The sequence below is a fragment of the Apus apus genome, chromosome 8 (assembly GCF_020740795.1).
Source record: "Apus apus isolate bApuApu2 chromosome 8, bApuApu2.pri.cur, whole genome shotgun sequence".
Lineage (NCBI taxonomy): Eukaryota > Metazoa > Chordata > Aves > Apodiformes > Apodidae > Apus > Apus apus.
Window position 1 is genome coordinate 23,164,713 of NC_067289.1, and position 16,472 is coordinate 23,181,184.

At 39.4% G+C, this 16,472-nt stretch overlaps 1 long non-coding RNA gene across 11 annotated transcripts in view; it reads left to right on the forward strand.

Annotated features, from left to right (window-relative positions):
- The first annotated feature begins 4,067 nt into the window (after nt 1-4,067).
- Nucleotides 4,068-16,472, forward strand: part of LOC127387949 (uncharacterized) — an 86,271-nt gene continuing 73,866 nt past the window's right edge. For all 11 annotated transcript variants that reach the window (XR_007890250.1, XR_007890241.1, XR_007890251.1 and 8 more), the window contains exons 1-2: nt 4,068-4,206; nt 10,814-10,965. This is a non-coding gene — a long non-coding RNA (uncharacterized LOC127387949). The remainder of the gene's footprint in view (nt 4,207-10,813; nt 10,966-16,472) is intronic.

Below are 16,472 nucleotides of genomic sequence, written 5' to 3' on the forward strand. Positions count from 1 at the left end.
AACACGCTGCATGTAATGAAAAGGATAATTAAAAGTTGCATGAAATGTATACTTTTAACCATTTTTTTTAATTATTAGGACTGTCATTTCTTCTGATTTTTATAAAGGAATCTGATGTCTCCACTTTATAAAAGCAATTCTGAATAATTTATGTAAAGAACTGATGGAAATGAAAATGGAATTTATAACTCAGTGATATTTCCCAGCTTATTGTGTGAGAGGACGAGCAGAGTTACGTGATAAATTAACTGTAAAAAGAAATGGTAACTTGCTTCATAGTGAGCAATAAGTAAATCACAATGACACTCAATGTAAAATGTGTTCATGGAAAGTAATGATAGGAGCACAACTGGATCACATAGCAAATCCATTTAGCATTCAGTTTACATTCCCAGGTAGAACCTGGTGTATAGCAGAGTCATTTGCTAGTTTATTTGGAGCATCTGCTTCCTGCAACAGGCCTGACGCCCCCTGCCTGTAGCTGGAGTGGAACCCTCAGTTTGAAAATGATTTATTCTTCTAAATGTCTTGTACCTTTTGTCTAAGGTTTGGAGCTTTTTGTTGGCTTGTTGGGGTTTTTTCCCCCTATGTGCTCAAATGCAACCGTTCATTCTCTTTAAAAAAAGCCTGCTTTAAACCCAGCAAACTCTTAAAAGAATTAAGGGTTAAGGCACCAACTATGAGAATGGTGACTGCTCTGAGTCACAGAGTTCTACATCTGTCTAATGCAAGATGGTGAGATTTTCCCTGACATGTACACTAACTAGCAAACATTTCACTTTCAGGTTTATCTCTCTGCCCACTATACACCTCTAACTTTATCCCATTTGTCGCACAACATTTACTGGAGATAAACACAGTGTAAGCAGGCCTTGCATTTGCTTTTGATGATACAGTTCAGAACTGACCTTCAGTTCTCCTGTAATCTCATTGCAGCATGTTTCTTGGGCAGATGTTACTAAATTGTAGGGAATTATACTGAACTGCAGTGGTCTGGAGATAGCAAAAAACTAAATGAGTAAGTGCATCCTACATTCTTGTAATTTTCTAACCAAGACTCCCCCCGGACTATAGGAAACTCAGTTGAGAGTTCTGCAGATGTTCTGCTGCATGGCTGGCATTCATGTAAGACTGTGCATGACTTGTAAGAGGAAAAAACAGTTACCTACCAGGTCTCTCAACTTCTTGTAACTTTCTCTAGATACTAAGTTCTTATTTGTTTGTCCCTGGAGTTGGTTTAACTCCTGAAAGGAGTGCTGAGAGGTGCTAGGCACCATTTCCATCAGGCCTGTAATTTCAAACTAAGTTTTGTTATTGCTAATAGAAGGCAAGCTGGACCCATGTGTACAGCTGACTGTTTGTTGCAGTAAGGTTTGGACCGAAATGCTGGGTTCAGAATTAGTGGAAAATAAGGCTTTTCAGCAGTTCTTGAGATCTTCTCCACTGTGTTCTTATGTTGGCTTGAATTTTATACTAGAAATATGCATTAGCATAATTAATTATTGGCATAATCTAGCATCTACTGTTACAGTTTTATAGTAGATCCCATGGATGCTTGGAAGCCCTATGTCCTTTTTCAAACACATTCTACTGTATCGAGCTGTTGGGCTGTCATAGTTGTCTGGAGAAATAAACATACTCAAAACCATGAAACGTGCCAGAATTACAAATGCAGGAAACATCAGCATTTATCTTGATGTGATACTAAGAAATGTAATGCTAAATTATGATTAGAGGGGTTTGTATGCTCTGCCTAGCATCAGCCCATAGCATCAGAGACATGTAAGAATCATCTTCATTTTTTTTTTTGCTGCTCAGTCAGGTGCATTGAATCACACACAAACAGTACTGAAAGAAAAGGAGGAAAAACAGAAGAGGAAAAGACACACACTAGCAGAGGTTAGAACACCAGAGGTCTACTCCACAAGCACTCAGTCAACCTTGACAGCGACCATTAGGCAGGGCAATGGTCACAACTGGAGCTTAATAGCTTCCTAGTGAGATTTCTACTAAGGAAAAAATGAGAAATGTGCAGGATGGAGGGAAGTTGTTTATTTTGCACTGGTTTTATGTCATTAGAAAGCCCACTTAATACCCCACTTAATGAGTTAACCCATTTGTTTTAAGACAGTATTTCTGATTTCCCAGTACCTTATAATCAGACACTGGAACAGGCTGCCCAGGGAGGTTGTGGAGTCACCATCCCTGCAAGTGTTTAAAAGAAATATAGATACAATGCTTAGCAACATGATTTAAGCACTGAATGGGTAGATGAGGTTACAGTAGGTAGATTTAGGATAATCTTCAATGTCCTTTCCAACCAGGATGATTGTGTGATTCTATAAAGTAATTAATACTCTGTTTCTGATTGTGCTACTTCAGTTACATGGTACAGCACAAGTTCATTTCAGCTGGAAATAGCAAGGAATAAAGACTGAGAAAAAGTTTTATTACTGTGAATTTGCAAGTTGAAGTATATTTGTAGCTAATGTCCCTAACTGTGTCAATTTCACAGATTTTGAGGCAGTTAGGTTCTAAGACATACATGAGGTGCTTTAGTGGAAATTTCACTACCATATGCAGTATCATGAATGAAAATTTCTTGAAGTTCCTGGCACTGTGTCTTCAGATGATGTAAACCACTATATTTGTATTGTTTTAGTGGAGTTCTAGTGGCCACAGACCTACTGCATATCCCCCTAATTCTTTTCAGGAAGTCTGTGTTGAGATTAAGAAAGTATTTTGGTGTTCATGCAGTTATCAAATGGTTCTAGTTGTCACTTCATTAAGAGAATAAATATTTGGGCACAAATTTTATTATATTGGATTGTGCTGCAACTGCAAACACTCAGAAAAAGGCAATGGGTATAATATATCACTTTATTTTACACTTGATCTTGTGGTGCTGATGATTTTGTGTAAAATGAAGTTCTAAAGTTGCATCAGGATAGAAGATTCCAAATCTGAGCACATTCTGCTGGTTCAAAAGTCAAAAGGAGACAGAACTCTGATTTCTGCAGCATTTGCTCAGCCTGTAAAATTTCTGAAGGAGCCTTGAAACTCAGATATCATTGTGGTCTTTAAATGAAAGTCAGACCACTAGTAATTTTGTTCAGGCAAATTGGTGTGTACAGGACATGCACAATCAGGTCTCTTGCCTTGTTCTACTATCTGCATCACCACATGCTTCCATCACTGCATGAAACCATCACTGAACATGTGAGATTGTGGGCTTTTTGAAGTGCATATTACATTTTCCTTAATTCTCATTTCAGAGCCTTTATGGTGCCTGGGTTTTGTTTTTTATTTTCTCTTTTCAGAAACAGAGAATGGAGTTGCTGTAACCACTAATAAAAAGCTGTAAAAACAGCACATGAAGAATCTTTGAAGAAGTTGGCCACAGAATTAGAATCCAGATTCAAGGTGGGCATATTTAATACAAGAGTGTGCTAGTCAGGATTTCTGAGTCTCATTCCAACTGAAGGAAGTTTTCAAAAAAAGGAGGAATTCTCTTAATCTTCCAGTTAATCAGACAGGCTGACTTCCCTTTGTTTTCCTCCGTTAATCCATCTCTCATTTCCTTGCGATTTAGTGGTCATTAGTGCTGGTAAACAAAGTAATGAATGAAACAAATAAAAGAAACCCTAGACTGCTGATCTGGTTTACCTCAACATCCCCTTGGATAAGCCTTCTCATTATTAACAGATCCTTTGATGAATTGCTAGACCTTTTAAATGAAGTGCAGCATGCTCATCTCTGTTCATCTGGAAGGAATCATGCACGATTTAGTTATTTCACTTGGTGATGTATGTCAGCTGATGATTTTCCTTAGCTTTCACAGATTACACATTACCTCGCATTTGCATTTGATTTGCTGGCACATATCAACGTTCAGGAGTTTGTGGATTAAATATAAACAGAGTGTGCCTGCTTGCCAGCCCAATTCCAGTGAATTAATGGCTAAGGGTGAGCTGCAGCAATTGTGCTCTAAGAAAGCTACAAAATGTATGTATGACTGAGAAGCAGAAATTTTCACAGCTTGTGATCTTTTCACCCCCACAGGTCCCCACGCTTTTCAGGCAAGTTGGGACATACCTGAAGTCAAGTTTTCAAAAGCTTGTGAGGAGAAGTGATGATGCCTCCACTGCCATCCAGAAGCAGAGCTTCAAGCCAGCTATATGTAGTTCAACCAGCTCTAAATACAATGTAAGTATGTAGCAGTATGACAGTGACAGTATGTAGCTTTGATGCAGGCTGACTGAAAAACTAGAATGGATGCCAGAAAAATACCTGGGTAAATAGCCCAGAGGGAAAATGTGCATTCTGCCTGCTCTCAGAAGATGAGGTAGTCTAAAGCTAGGTTCTGTCGTTTGGTGTGCTCTCCAGGGAACCACTAAAAAGGTGTTAGACTTGTGCTTAGGTGAATTGAGCTCTAGGCAAGGATCCAGCTGCAGTAAATTGGCAGATGTTCGAAGAGGAGGGAAGGGCTATGGAGAGCTGCAGCCACTGAGGATCAAAGCTTGTGAACTATTCATGCAGCACTTGGACCTTCAGTCATTCCCAGTTAGTGAGCAGCAGTGTAGTTATAGGAGTGACTGATGCCTTGTGGGTAAGGAACCCGTGGCTTTGTTGCTAATGTTTGAAATGGTGGGGAATGGACAAATATTTGCTGAAGCAGGAAAGCTGGTGTGCTACTTGCCATGTACATACTCATCAAAGTCCATGAAAAGACTCTAGCTACTGTGTAAATGCTTATGTTCAGTCTACCAATCAGCAGTAAATTCATCACTGAAGTGTTTGTAGGCCAGTGGAGGACTCTGACCCCACCTTGAGACTGCAAGTACCTGTGGTAGCAAACAAACTGAACAGGAAAGTTACCCTTAATTTGATATTTTCATCTTACCTCCCAGAGCACTTTATGGTTAACAGTTTTTTCTGCCTTTTTTGTTATGAATTTTTTTTAATGAATGTGGTCAAAGCAGTTCTAAATGGACTCTTTAATTACAAGCAACACTATAGCTTTTGCATAAAATACCTTGGAACATTTGAATTCATTATTTGGAAGTATAAGACAAATGGCTGTGCACTTAAAGTGTCACTCACAAAGTCACCAATCACAAAAGCAACAAGTTAGAGCATGAACTGCCTGGGTGCCTGCACTAGCCATGCTCACCTTTGCCCCAAGAAAATGTTCCCCATTGACCTGCAGAGCCCCGTGAAGACAGAAATATTCATTCAGACAATTACTGTATAGTAGTTGATGAACTCTAAGTTCTAGAGATATTATAAAACAGAGTCAGCATCACAGGAAATTTTCTCATTTCCGTGCTGTAAATCTCACCAGGTTGTCTCCTGCCACCAAGTTTCATTTACTGTTGACAGATAATAGTGGATTCAGAGCTTTTAAAACTAAATTGTCTCTCCATCACAAGAATGATGCAAACAGAGGTTTCCTATCTCTGAAACCTCTGGTAAGGTCAGTCCTTTTTGAAGAGAACTCCTAACTGAGGAGGGAAGGAGAGGAGGGAGTGGGTGACAAGTAGACCTTCAGGATATGTCTGTGCTACAGAGCAGGTGGTTAATGCACCCTCTGATGAGTCATATCACCTCTTTCTGTCCCCTTGCTAATGCACAGACACTCTAGGAAAACTAACACAAGGCTCTTTTATTTTAGGAATAAATTTGCTAGGAAGCAGTTTCTTGGTTTCTTTTTCTGGTACTTTCCCTTTGTTACTTTTTGCTATCCTGTCCTGCAAATTTTTAAGGGTATAATGTATTGTTTTGTTGTGTCTCTTATTTTCAGTTTACACAAGGAAAAAAAATGTTCCTATGTTAAAACGAAGGTGTTGCAAATGTACTGAACACAAGCACTTTCAAAACTCTTCTAGGAAGAACTTCTCCCTGCTTGCAGTCCTGTGCACTTATAGTTTAAAGCTGTCAAAGCTGTGGTTTTTCTGAGCTGTTCTAAAGTTATCCTGGACTTTGGAACAGGGATGAGGTATTTTCAGTAGACAGGGGACACATCCTGTCAGAAATCATTAGGAAAAAAAGAGAAACAAACACAAAGTTACAGGAGGCCAGCATTATAACCAAATAAGTTGTTCTTGTAGCTGTTTTATTATTGCCCTTCTGCTTATTTTTCACAGCATCATATGAATCCCTGAGGCCAAGAATCTAAGGTCCTATTTAAATTGTATATATGTTATCATTTCAGGTTAGCTTAGGGTGCATCTTACATAATTCTAAGCCAAATACTTTTATTTTGTTTTTTTTTTTAATCATTATTTAGAAATGCTCCAGGCCACGTAGCATGTCCTTCTGAAAATTTAGCAGCTACCAAAGCAATGACTAAAATGACTGTAGTTTGCATAACGCCAGCAGCCAAAAACCTTAAAAGCTAAATAATAAAAAAGCATTAATGGCTGGACTTTTTCATGCATCTCAGCTACTGTAGCAGATGTAATAAGCTGCTTCTGTTCACAGTAAATTAGATATGCAATCAGGAGGGGAAAGAGATCTACAGAATATGAAAATGGCCTGTAAAAGATTATTCACAACCTCAATTAGCAAGGGCTGAAACTTGGGGCAGGCAAAGAATTTTGTAAACAGCAAGAACCAGGGTTTATTTCTAGAAGTTAATTCAAAGAACTTGATTTCTGAATGCTGATGTTGTTTTCCATTTTGTGGCTGGAATCACATCTTTTGGCAGGTGGTTGGTGGCAGTGGCTGCAACAGCTCAGTAAGAGTAGCCAAAGGAATTTTCCTTGTATTTCAAGTCCTGGGAATCTGTGTGGTGCATAGAATCATAAAATCACAGAATCATAGAATGGTGAAGGTTGGAAGGGACCTTAAAGATCATCAGGATCCAACCTCCCTGCATGAGCAGGGACACCTTCTGCCAGATCAGGCTGCACAAGCCTCATCCAACCTGCCCTTGAGCACCTCCAGGGATGGGGCTTCCACAACGTCCCTGGGCAACCTGTTCCAGTGCCTTCCTACCCTCATGGTGAAGAATTTCTTCCTGATGTCTGACCTAAATCTCCCCTCTTTCAGTTTAAAACCATCACCCCTTGTCCTGTAACTGCCCTCTTTGGTGAAAATAACTGGCAGGTTTTAAGAACAGTTGGGTGCAAACTGGTTCAGCAAGGCATGGCCTTGTTTGAGGCACAGTTCCAGCTGGCTGCAAACCATTATATTGCAGAAACATCACTTCAGGAAAGATACTGAGGTGCTGGAGCAGGTCCAGAGGAAAGCAGCAAGGCTGATGAAGGGACTAGTGGGAAAGTCTTATGAGGAGAGGCTAAGGGAGCTGGGGTTGTTTAGCCTGGAGAAGAGGACACTCAGGGGGGACCTTATCACTCTCTTCAACTACCTGAAGGAAGGTTGTAGTTAGGTGGGGTTGAGCTCTTCTCCCAGGCAACTAGTGACAGGATGAGAGGGCATGGCCTGAAGCTGCACCAGGGGAAGTTTAGGGGGTTTAGGAAGCACTTCCTAAGGGAAAGGGTGATCAGACATTGGAATGGACTGCCCAGGGAAGTGGTGGAATCACCATCCCTGGAGGTGCTTAAGGAAAGACTGGATGTGGAGCTTAGTGCCATGGTCTAGCTGATGTGATAGAGTTAGGTCATAGGTTGGACTTGATCTCAGAGGTCTTTCCAGCATTCATAATTCTGTGATTCTGTGAAATCTGGATTCATCCATTGAGGGGATCCCACAAGAGAACTCACTACCAGGGAAATTCTCATAATCACTTTTATAAATGTGTTTTTTCCTAATGTTTGAGCTACTGAAAGTATTCTGATTCCCAGGTTTATCTCAGCAAAGTGTAAATGTCTGAGTGTCCCTGTGTATGACAGCCTCCAGTTAGGAGAGGCAATTCTTCTGCAGGGGTTTACAAACCCCTTCTGGGTTACTTACCCATTTTGTTTCTTCCCAACTTGTCTTAAAAGGTAACTCTCACTTCATTCTCTCATTGCAGCTCAAGTCAGGCAAAGCTCCTGATAATGCTTATGAAGGGCAGTGCTTTGAATTTTTTCTGTGTAATTGTAGATGATATTCTGGCTTTGGATGAAAAATTGCAAGTATCTGAAAGACAGAAATTTTTGGATTTGCACTTAGCATCATGCCCTGTGACACAGGTTTCTTTCTGCTGGACACTTGTCTTTCAGGTATGGCGATTTTTTTCTGCAGTTAAACTGGGGCAGAGGCACAGACAGATTGTGATATATTCCCATTCTCCTGGTGTCTAACAAAGAGCCATCCAGTCCCTTTAATCAGATAACATGAGAGTAATAGATCAACTGACTTTTAAACCTCAAAAGTTGTCCAGGAGCATTTTTAATGGGAAAAATTATTTTTTTTGCTATCAGGAAGAGATGGGCCAGTGCTTGGGGAGCAGTATATGAAACAGCACATTCTTGGCATATAGAATGAAAGAATTAATAGACCCACCAAATATGTTCAGAGAAACAAATTCTTCTTATTTAATATGATTTTATTCATTTGTCATTACTTCTGCCTTTCCTGTGTGAGCTGTAGAAATCCAGAATCTCTGTGTAACCAATTAAAACAGGACGTTGTGAACAAATCTATCCCTTTGGGTTACTCTCCAGTAAAGGTTGCTTCTTTATTGAATAAGCACTAAAGTACTCCAGGAAAGTCAAGCATATATTTCAGCAAGATGAAAGCATGAAAGTATCAGGAGAGATATTTCTTTAAGATTTTAGTTAGGGCTTTAGAAATTGTGCTCCCCTAGCCACTCGGAGTCATGCTTGGCGCTACGCCTGTCGCTTGCTGTGCTTTTCACTACAGGAAATCCTGACTTGCAGCAGCACGGGGATTATTCTATTAAAAGGGTTCTTTAGCAACAGATTCAGGAATTATGCAGCCTGGGACTTCAGGTCATTCTAATTCTGCAAAGACCTCCTAAATGAAACTTTTTGATATAACTTTGTCATCCATGGTAAGCGATGAGTGGCTTTGGCATTGTTTCCTCCCAGTGTTTTGGTGCGTGCTCTCTGCTCAAGTTTTAACCAGCACATGTTTGGGAAAGAAAGAGACTATAAGGTTGGACTTGCTGTTCCCAGTAATTGGTAGTTTGCCTCTTTTTGATGCTTTTCAACACTTGCAGGCCACACACAGAGGTTACACAGCTGTCTTATTTTTTGCCATGGAGGAACTTGTTAAAGGCATATGTAAAAGAGTGCATTTGAAGTTCACTTTTGTTATGCAACATGGAGTGGGAGATCCACTGATGCAAGTGATTTATCAGCCTTTACTCCTTGAGGCTTAAGATGCAGATCTGAAGGACTGGCCCATTTCAGTGGTGTTTTGGGACTTGTGGTGCTTCCGTACCTGTAGTGCAAGAGGATATAAAAATGGGAGATCTCAGTAGGATAATATTCAGGATTTCTAACTTTCTTCTGAGGAACAAAAAGTTATTTTAGCAATGCTTCCTTGCCAAGGAAGGATCACGTGCATAGAAAATGGAGTGTCCACTTTTGTTGAACACCTCTGAAAAGCTGATGCCTACATGAAGGGAGCAGAGCCTTATAGATAGGGACTCTTTTTTATTCCAGTTTGAGGAAATAATTGTTTCACTTGCTAAGTACTTTGTACACTAGTAGAGAAGTCCAGTGGTACTGAACTGCAGTGAATCACACCAGGAATTTTGTAAACTGTAGCCTCTGTCAAATGAGAAACTTGGTACGTGTTGTAGCACTCGAAGTTTTCTCCAATGGCTGCTGTACTATTTCAGGTGAGTCTTCAGTGAAATAGAGTAACACCCTTTTGTTCAGAAAGTCATCAAAACCAGGGAGTTCAGGATCTTTATCAGCAAATTATCTGCATTTCTTTTTCTACAGTATCAGAGAGGGGGAAAAAGACAGAGAGATTGAAACACCTCCACAAAAAAGAAGTGTAGAGCTGTTTGGCAGAGGTTCTAAAGCAAAACCTGAAGTGTATCTATGGTTATAATTTTGCACAGATCACTTGGTGCTCTAGCAGCATGCTGCTGATCACAACATAAATCACACTTTAATTTTAACCTTTGCAATTCATCAATAGTTTCAATATCAAATATAATTCAGCACTGACACTATTGGTTTACATGTAAGTGGAATAAGAATGGAGGAGACTTAGTAATGGATTGGTTGGCCTGTCAACAATGGCAGAAAGATTCATGTTGTCTTCCCTATCTTTCTATCACATGCACAAAGCTATATATAATGGCAACAGCTAATCAGACACAAGAAAGATATATGCTGCCATTGAAGATCAGTTATTTGTAACCATCTTAGCTTTAAAAATTTAGCCACTAAAAGGGAATCCATTTAATAAGAGAGCATGGTGATGCTTGTTTTGCATAACTGTATACATTGAAAGAATTTTCTTCTAAACATACAAAATTATTTTCTTTGCTTGTGGTATAATAGTTCTGTTCCTGAATAAATGCTTATGCAACTCCAGAGAATTTGCACTGTTTTTAGGAAAACAGCATCTTATGTGGCCAAAGAATCATTATTTATTTCTTTGAACATGGTGAAATGGGAATTTGGCATTTTTTCTGCTACATGTAGAAATAAAAGGTTTGTCTCCGTGAGGTTTCTTAGCCTAAACTTGTTCATTCTAATACTGTAATTGTGAAAAATGTCTAACTTCAAGAGTTTTCTGTTTACAACCGTCCCCTGACTGCTGTCCTTGATTTACAACCCAACATTCAGTGAGTGAACAGGCAATGAAATCTGCATTGTGGCAGTTCTGGTGTTGGCTGTGATGGAGCAGGGGCCTGGCTGATGACTCTCTGTCTTTGCAGGTATTAAAAATGTTACTGGATGTGACCATGAGTAACCTGATTAAACAGTGAAGTCATCCCTGCTTCATGTAAGAGAGTGGATCATATGACCTGCAGAGGTTCCTTCCTACCTAAATTATTCCATGATTCTCCATGGCATCCTGTAGCTCTTGGTAAGATGTTTCCTACTTCTTTTTCCTCTCCTTTTATCCTAAACCTATTATTTTGGATCACATTCAACAGAAACACAAATGTCCTTGAAGATTCTGCTTGGGATGAAAAGCCCTAACTACTCAGAGTTTTATTCTTCCTTGTCTTTTTTAATTCTGTTGAATGAATTATTTCCATCACAGTAAATCTCTATATGGAGCTACAAATTCAGTGCTGATAATAATATTAATATCCTTTGTGCTAAACTTTATACTCAGAGTATTGACACATACATTCTATTAAGTTTATGGTTTGTGGTATCAGGTCAATATGCTGGAATGAAAAACACGGTGACAAATCATAGTGTATGGATGTGTCTGTGAGCAAGCTTTCTTCCCTCTCCTTCCTTGTTCCAGTTGTTACAGGGTTTCCTGGGTGAATGCTGCAACTGTTCAGTAGCATGTTTACGTGTGTCCTTCAGAGCAGTTTAAGATCTTCAAGAGAAATGGTTGGAAATCTGCCAGTGCTGAGCATAGGATACGTGTCTGCACTGGTGAGATTACAGGGCACTAGTGCTGTGAAACACACCAGGAGTTAGAATCTTCCTCTCATCAAAGTTATGCAAACACCACAATGTTTCTGGTTTGTGTGATTCATACAGATTATGTTTTATCTCCCAGGAAATACTGAGAGAACTTTCACTTTATGGGAGCATCATAATCTCTATGAGAAGTTTGTGGGTGTTTTGTTTTGGTTTTGGGGTTGGTTTTTTTTTGGAGGGAGGAGTGGTGGTACTGGGCTTGCTTTTTACAGTACTTCAAAATAGATTTTAGTGATGGACTAGGACTGTTGTATAAAATGTCAACATTGCCTTTTAGAAAAATTTCTTGTGTTACAAATGTTTAAATATGTATGCACTAAAGTTATATATCGACTAAGAAAGTGAAAGGACTCCTTTGATCTTGCAGGAGGACAGCACATGCCATTTAGTATATTCCATGAATTTTTATTTAAGCCAAATATTGCTTCTTCCTTCAACATGGCCTTTGCAGTTCCCAAAATTCATTGGCTTGTGTTAGTGCATGGAAATAAATTTAGATGTTAGCCATTTTTTCTCCTAAAGAACTTTGTCTGAGGAGTGAAGGTTGATATCTCTGGTGAAAAGCAGCATACAGTTTTGAAAGCAAAGTATGTTTTGAAGGCAAAGTAGAATAGTAATGTGGAACAAAAACAAGTAGCAGGACTAAAACTCTTCTTGTAATTTCAGTTGAAATGATGTACTATCAAATATTGCATTCTCATTCAGAGATTTAAATGTAAAAATATAAAGCATGCAGCAAGGATGGAAACAGTGATACTCCAACCACAGGTTTTTTTTTCCATAAAGAGATTCTGCTGACATCTGTAGGAGAGCTGAAATTGCAGGTACAGGACAGAGTCTTTGATGAATAAATGACAACAGTGCTAGGACATGTAGAGACTGCTGCCTCCCTGTGTTTATAGCAGGCCAATAGAATTGAAATGGACTTTCAGAGAGGAGCTAAGCCATGATGTTTGACATTCAGTCCTCTCTGAGTAAATTACTGCTTACTATAGGCTTCATTGCTTTCTCAAAACCTGGTCATAATCAGAAGTAGGTAAGGAAGAAATGCTTTTTATCATGTCTTTGGAGAAACACTGCATGTTCACCTCATAAAACAGTAATTGTACATCACTTTTCTCTGACATGCTATAGAAAAAAGAAAAGACATTAGAGAGTAAAGCCAAAGAGGCTGATCTTGTTGAAACATTAAATTCAAGCTAATGGCTTGTGTTAGAGGGAGACTGTACTTTATGCTCAAGAAAGCAGCTTGGTCAGTGACTTGTGTATGAGAGTTGGACCATGGAAATGTGAGTTCAGTATCTCCTGCAATAGTTTGTGTAGGTGTTTTAGCCTGTAGGTCATCAAGGACAGCCTCAGCCATATCCACTCATTAGGTACCACAGTGCCTATCGTGATAGATCTCGGGTGGGACCTACCAGCACAGTACAACTGACAAGACATCTCTGTTCCAGAACTTTTCATATACAGTAGTCTCTTATGTAAAAAGAGATCAAATATATCCCCAGAACCTATTCTGAATATTCATGGATTGGTACAGATACTGCAGTGTGACAAGGCTGCAGAGCTGGGACAGCTGTCAGTTGTATTGTAAGGTGGTTATTTTATATATTTATATATATATTTTTTAAAATCTTCACTGAGGAAGGGAAAAATGCTGATTCTTCTGGAACAGCTCCAGTGCCAGCCACTTCATACTGTTCAATAGCAAGATTACTAACTCCTACAGCTCTCTCTTTTTAAAAAGTCTCTGAAACCATCTCTGCTTCAAAAGAGCAGACCATAAATACCAATGTGTTAGATAAAGTCGATGCATCATTTCCCCTGTCATGTCCTACAGCACTCACAGGTTTGGTTGGAAGCAGTTTAGATGGCAATTTCAGACTCTCAGCTATAAAGCAGAGGTGCAGATCTTGTCAAGGCACTGCAAAGAAGGAATAAGTTGCTGAATGTACAAGAAAAGGATGGTTTATATTTGTGTTGCCTCTGTTCTGTTGTTTCTCTTCAACTTGCTCTTGTAGCTTTTAATTGATTATTTTTGTTCTTTGAATCTCCATTGTTATCTGGAACTGTAGTGTTTCTGCTCCATCTTGAGATCAGTCCAAAGAGCACAGCATTAATTTTTCCTTTCCTAGCCACGAGCCATGAGTTCACCATTGACTGGTCCTGCCATGGTGTGTGTCTCTCAAGAAACTTCACGCTAAAAAAGTATCATTGCACCTGAGCAATGACAGCAGATATTAACCACCTATAAAAAGGAAAATACTGATAGCTATCATTATTCTTTAGCTTATTTTGTTACTGTTCATTATTCAAAGAATATTTTGTTAAATGCAATAGGAAGGTCTGCTTTCACGTTCCCTAGCAAGTTATCAGCAATCACTAACCTAGCTTGTAAACCATTAAATCACTTGTGAAAAGTGGGAGATTAATAACAGGTATTTTAATCTCTTCTTCATTTATTGCAGCACAAACAGCATGATGTGCAAGTGTGAGGGAAGGGAGGAAACAGAAGCAATTTTGTTTTTCTTGAGGTGCTTGCTGAATCTATCACTCCCTGAAAAGAAACTTCATCAGAGTCAATGATAGTTAAGACCCTGACGGATTCAATAAGTCACAGGCCACATGTGCATCAATGTACCTCTCAGAAATCAGCCTCTCCAACAGCAACAACTTCGAAAGTTTTAATGAGTTCTCACTGAAAAGCACCCCCCAAAGTTCATTGCCTGCAGAAAGCCAAGGTGGTCAAAGAGCAGGGTGCCAGAAGCCTGCACTGCACGGCGGGTGCTGCTGCATCTTCATAGCTCACACAGAAGTGTTAACACCATCTCTTTCACCTTCTGCTCTGTACAGAATGTATTTATGTTGGATCTTGACTCAACATACTTTTGTTTAAAACTTTGCTTGGGCTATGGAAGGACGGATTTATTTTTTTTTAAAATATTTTTTATTTATAAGGCTTCTGGCTGTTAAAAGCCTGTTTGGGACAATCCCACTAGTCATTCTAGACCCTCATATTTTGAATTTTTAATTTCCCATAGAGAAAGAGCAGCTTTGCTGCAGACTTGCTTGAAGGTGGAGGGGCTATTAATACAATTACAATAAGCAGCTCAGAGCCCTGAAGCTGAGTCCTTTAAAGCACTGTCTAAAGCTAAGCTGAAGCCCTCTGGCCCATTTGTTTGCAGGAAGCTTCAGTCAGGCTGCCAGCTTTCCCCTGTTTGGGTACTCATCATCACAGTGGTACCATCCGTGTCTTGGGACTGGTGCTTTTACAAGGCCCTGCAGCAGCAGGAGAACTCATTTGTCTTCCAGAAGGGGATGGTTATTTAACAGCCCTTACATCATCATCTGTCATCATAGCAGGGAGCCTTTGCTACTTTTAAAAGTAGTAAAACTTCCTTCTCTACCTCTCTCCATCTGCCAGCCATCTTCAGTTTTCTGTCCTGCCAGGTCTTTCCATAGCAGACAATCACTGCCATTAAGACAAAGTACTCTCTTTCCCTAGATGGTGGAGTTTGTGAAGAGAAAAAAACCAAGAACAACAACAAAAAAAAGAGAGGAATATTTCTCTGCAAAGGGCACCTGTCTTTTAGAGAGGATAAAATGTTGCCAGATGAGCTTAGCAACATTATTAATCTATCTGTGGAGACATCTTTCTTATTTTTTCCCTTTGTAGGAGAAATCTTTAGAAGAAAACAACCCAAGCAGAGGAAGGCACATAAACCTCTGTAAGCTCAGATGACGGGGTTACTTCTCCTCCTTGTTAAGTTACCCCTGCTGTCTCACCTAGAAATTTTTTAGGGACATTATATACCTTCAGTTCCAGTTCAGACCAAAATGTAGGCTTTGCGTGTTTGTGTGTTTTTATTGTTCATCAGTAGTTCCTTATTTCTTTGAGAGGCTTCATCAGCATTGGAATAATTATCACATTTAATTGTCTGTTTACATCTTTCCACATCTTTGATCGAGGAGCATCCCCTTTATAGCAATTGTTTACAAATGGCAGCAGTTTACATGCAAAAAGACCCCCCCCAAAAAAAAAAAAAGAAAAAACAAAACCCAGGCAAGTCTCTGTTCTAACAATTTATTCTTTGCAGAGATCTACTTAGCAATTGGGAATTGCAGAGAAGTGCATGCTAGTATATCAAAGCATTTTACAAACTCTGTAAAGTAGGGAACTAACACTTTATTGATGCTTATTTTGGGCTGACAGGAAAACTGAGTGATTCACCCAGATTCCCATAGCAAGGTCTGCCCTTCCTCCCCTGCACTGTCACTGTTTGGCTCCTATACATGTGTCCTCAGAAGGCATCTAACTATAAAGCTCCTCAGTATGAATAGAAAATGCTTTCACTGGTGTGGGATTTTTCACTTCCTTTGTGTTGCATTGATGAAAACTCCCTCTGCTGCAGGGTATTAGGATGATTGGAGGCAGGATGCCATGGCAAAGCATACCCTTTATGGTGACAGACATAGGATTTTATATCTAAGAGCCCCTTCCCAAGGTAGTTAGCATACCTGAATAAACAGAGTGAAAAATTCAGAGTGAAAGCTAAAAAAAAAACCCTTTAGAAATGGAATCCGAGGTGGGGAGGAAATGCCTCCTTTTGAAACAAACCAAAACTAAATAGGTTTTTCCAGAGGAAGATTCTCCCATAAGAGGGTAATTTGTCCACACTTCTATATTCTGTGTCACTCAATAGAATAGATGTCACTCAAAAAAACCCAATGCCACTTAACATCAAACGAAACTATAGCACAGGCAGTAAGGAAAAAAAAAAAAAAGGGCAAATTAATTTGAAAATCTTGAGGGAGATGGTGAAGAAAGAAATTTGTGTACTGCAAAGACTGCTGATTTCTATCAGAACTGCTACTGAAATGTCCCACTGATCCTGGTAAAAAATTATATGTTTTGTATTCTTTTTAATT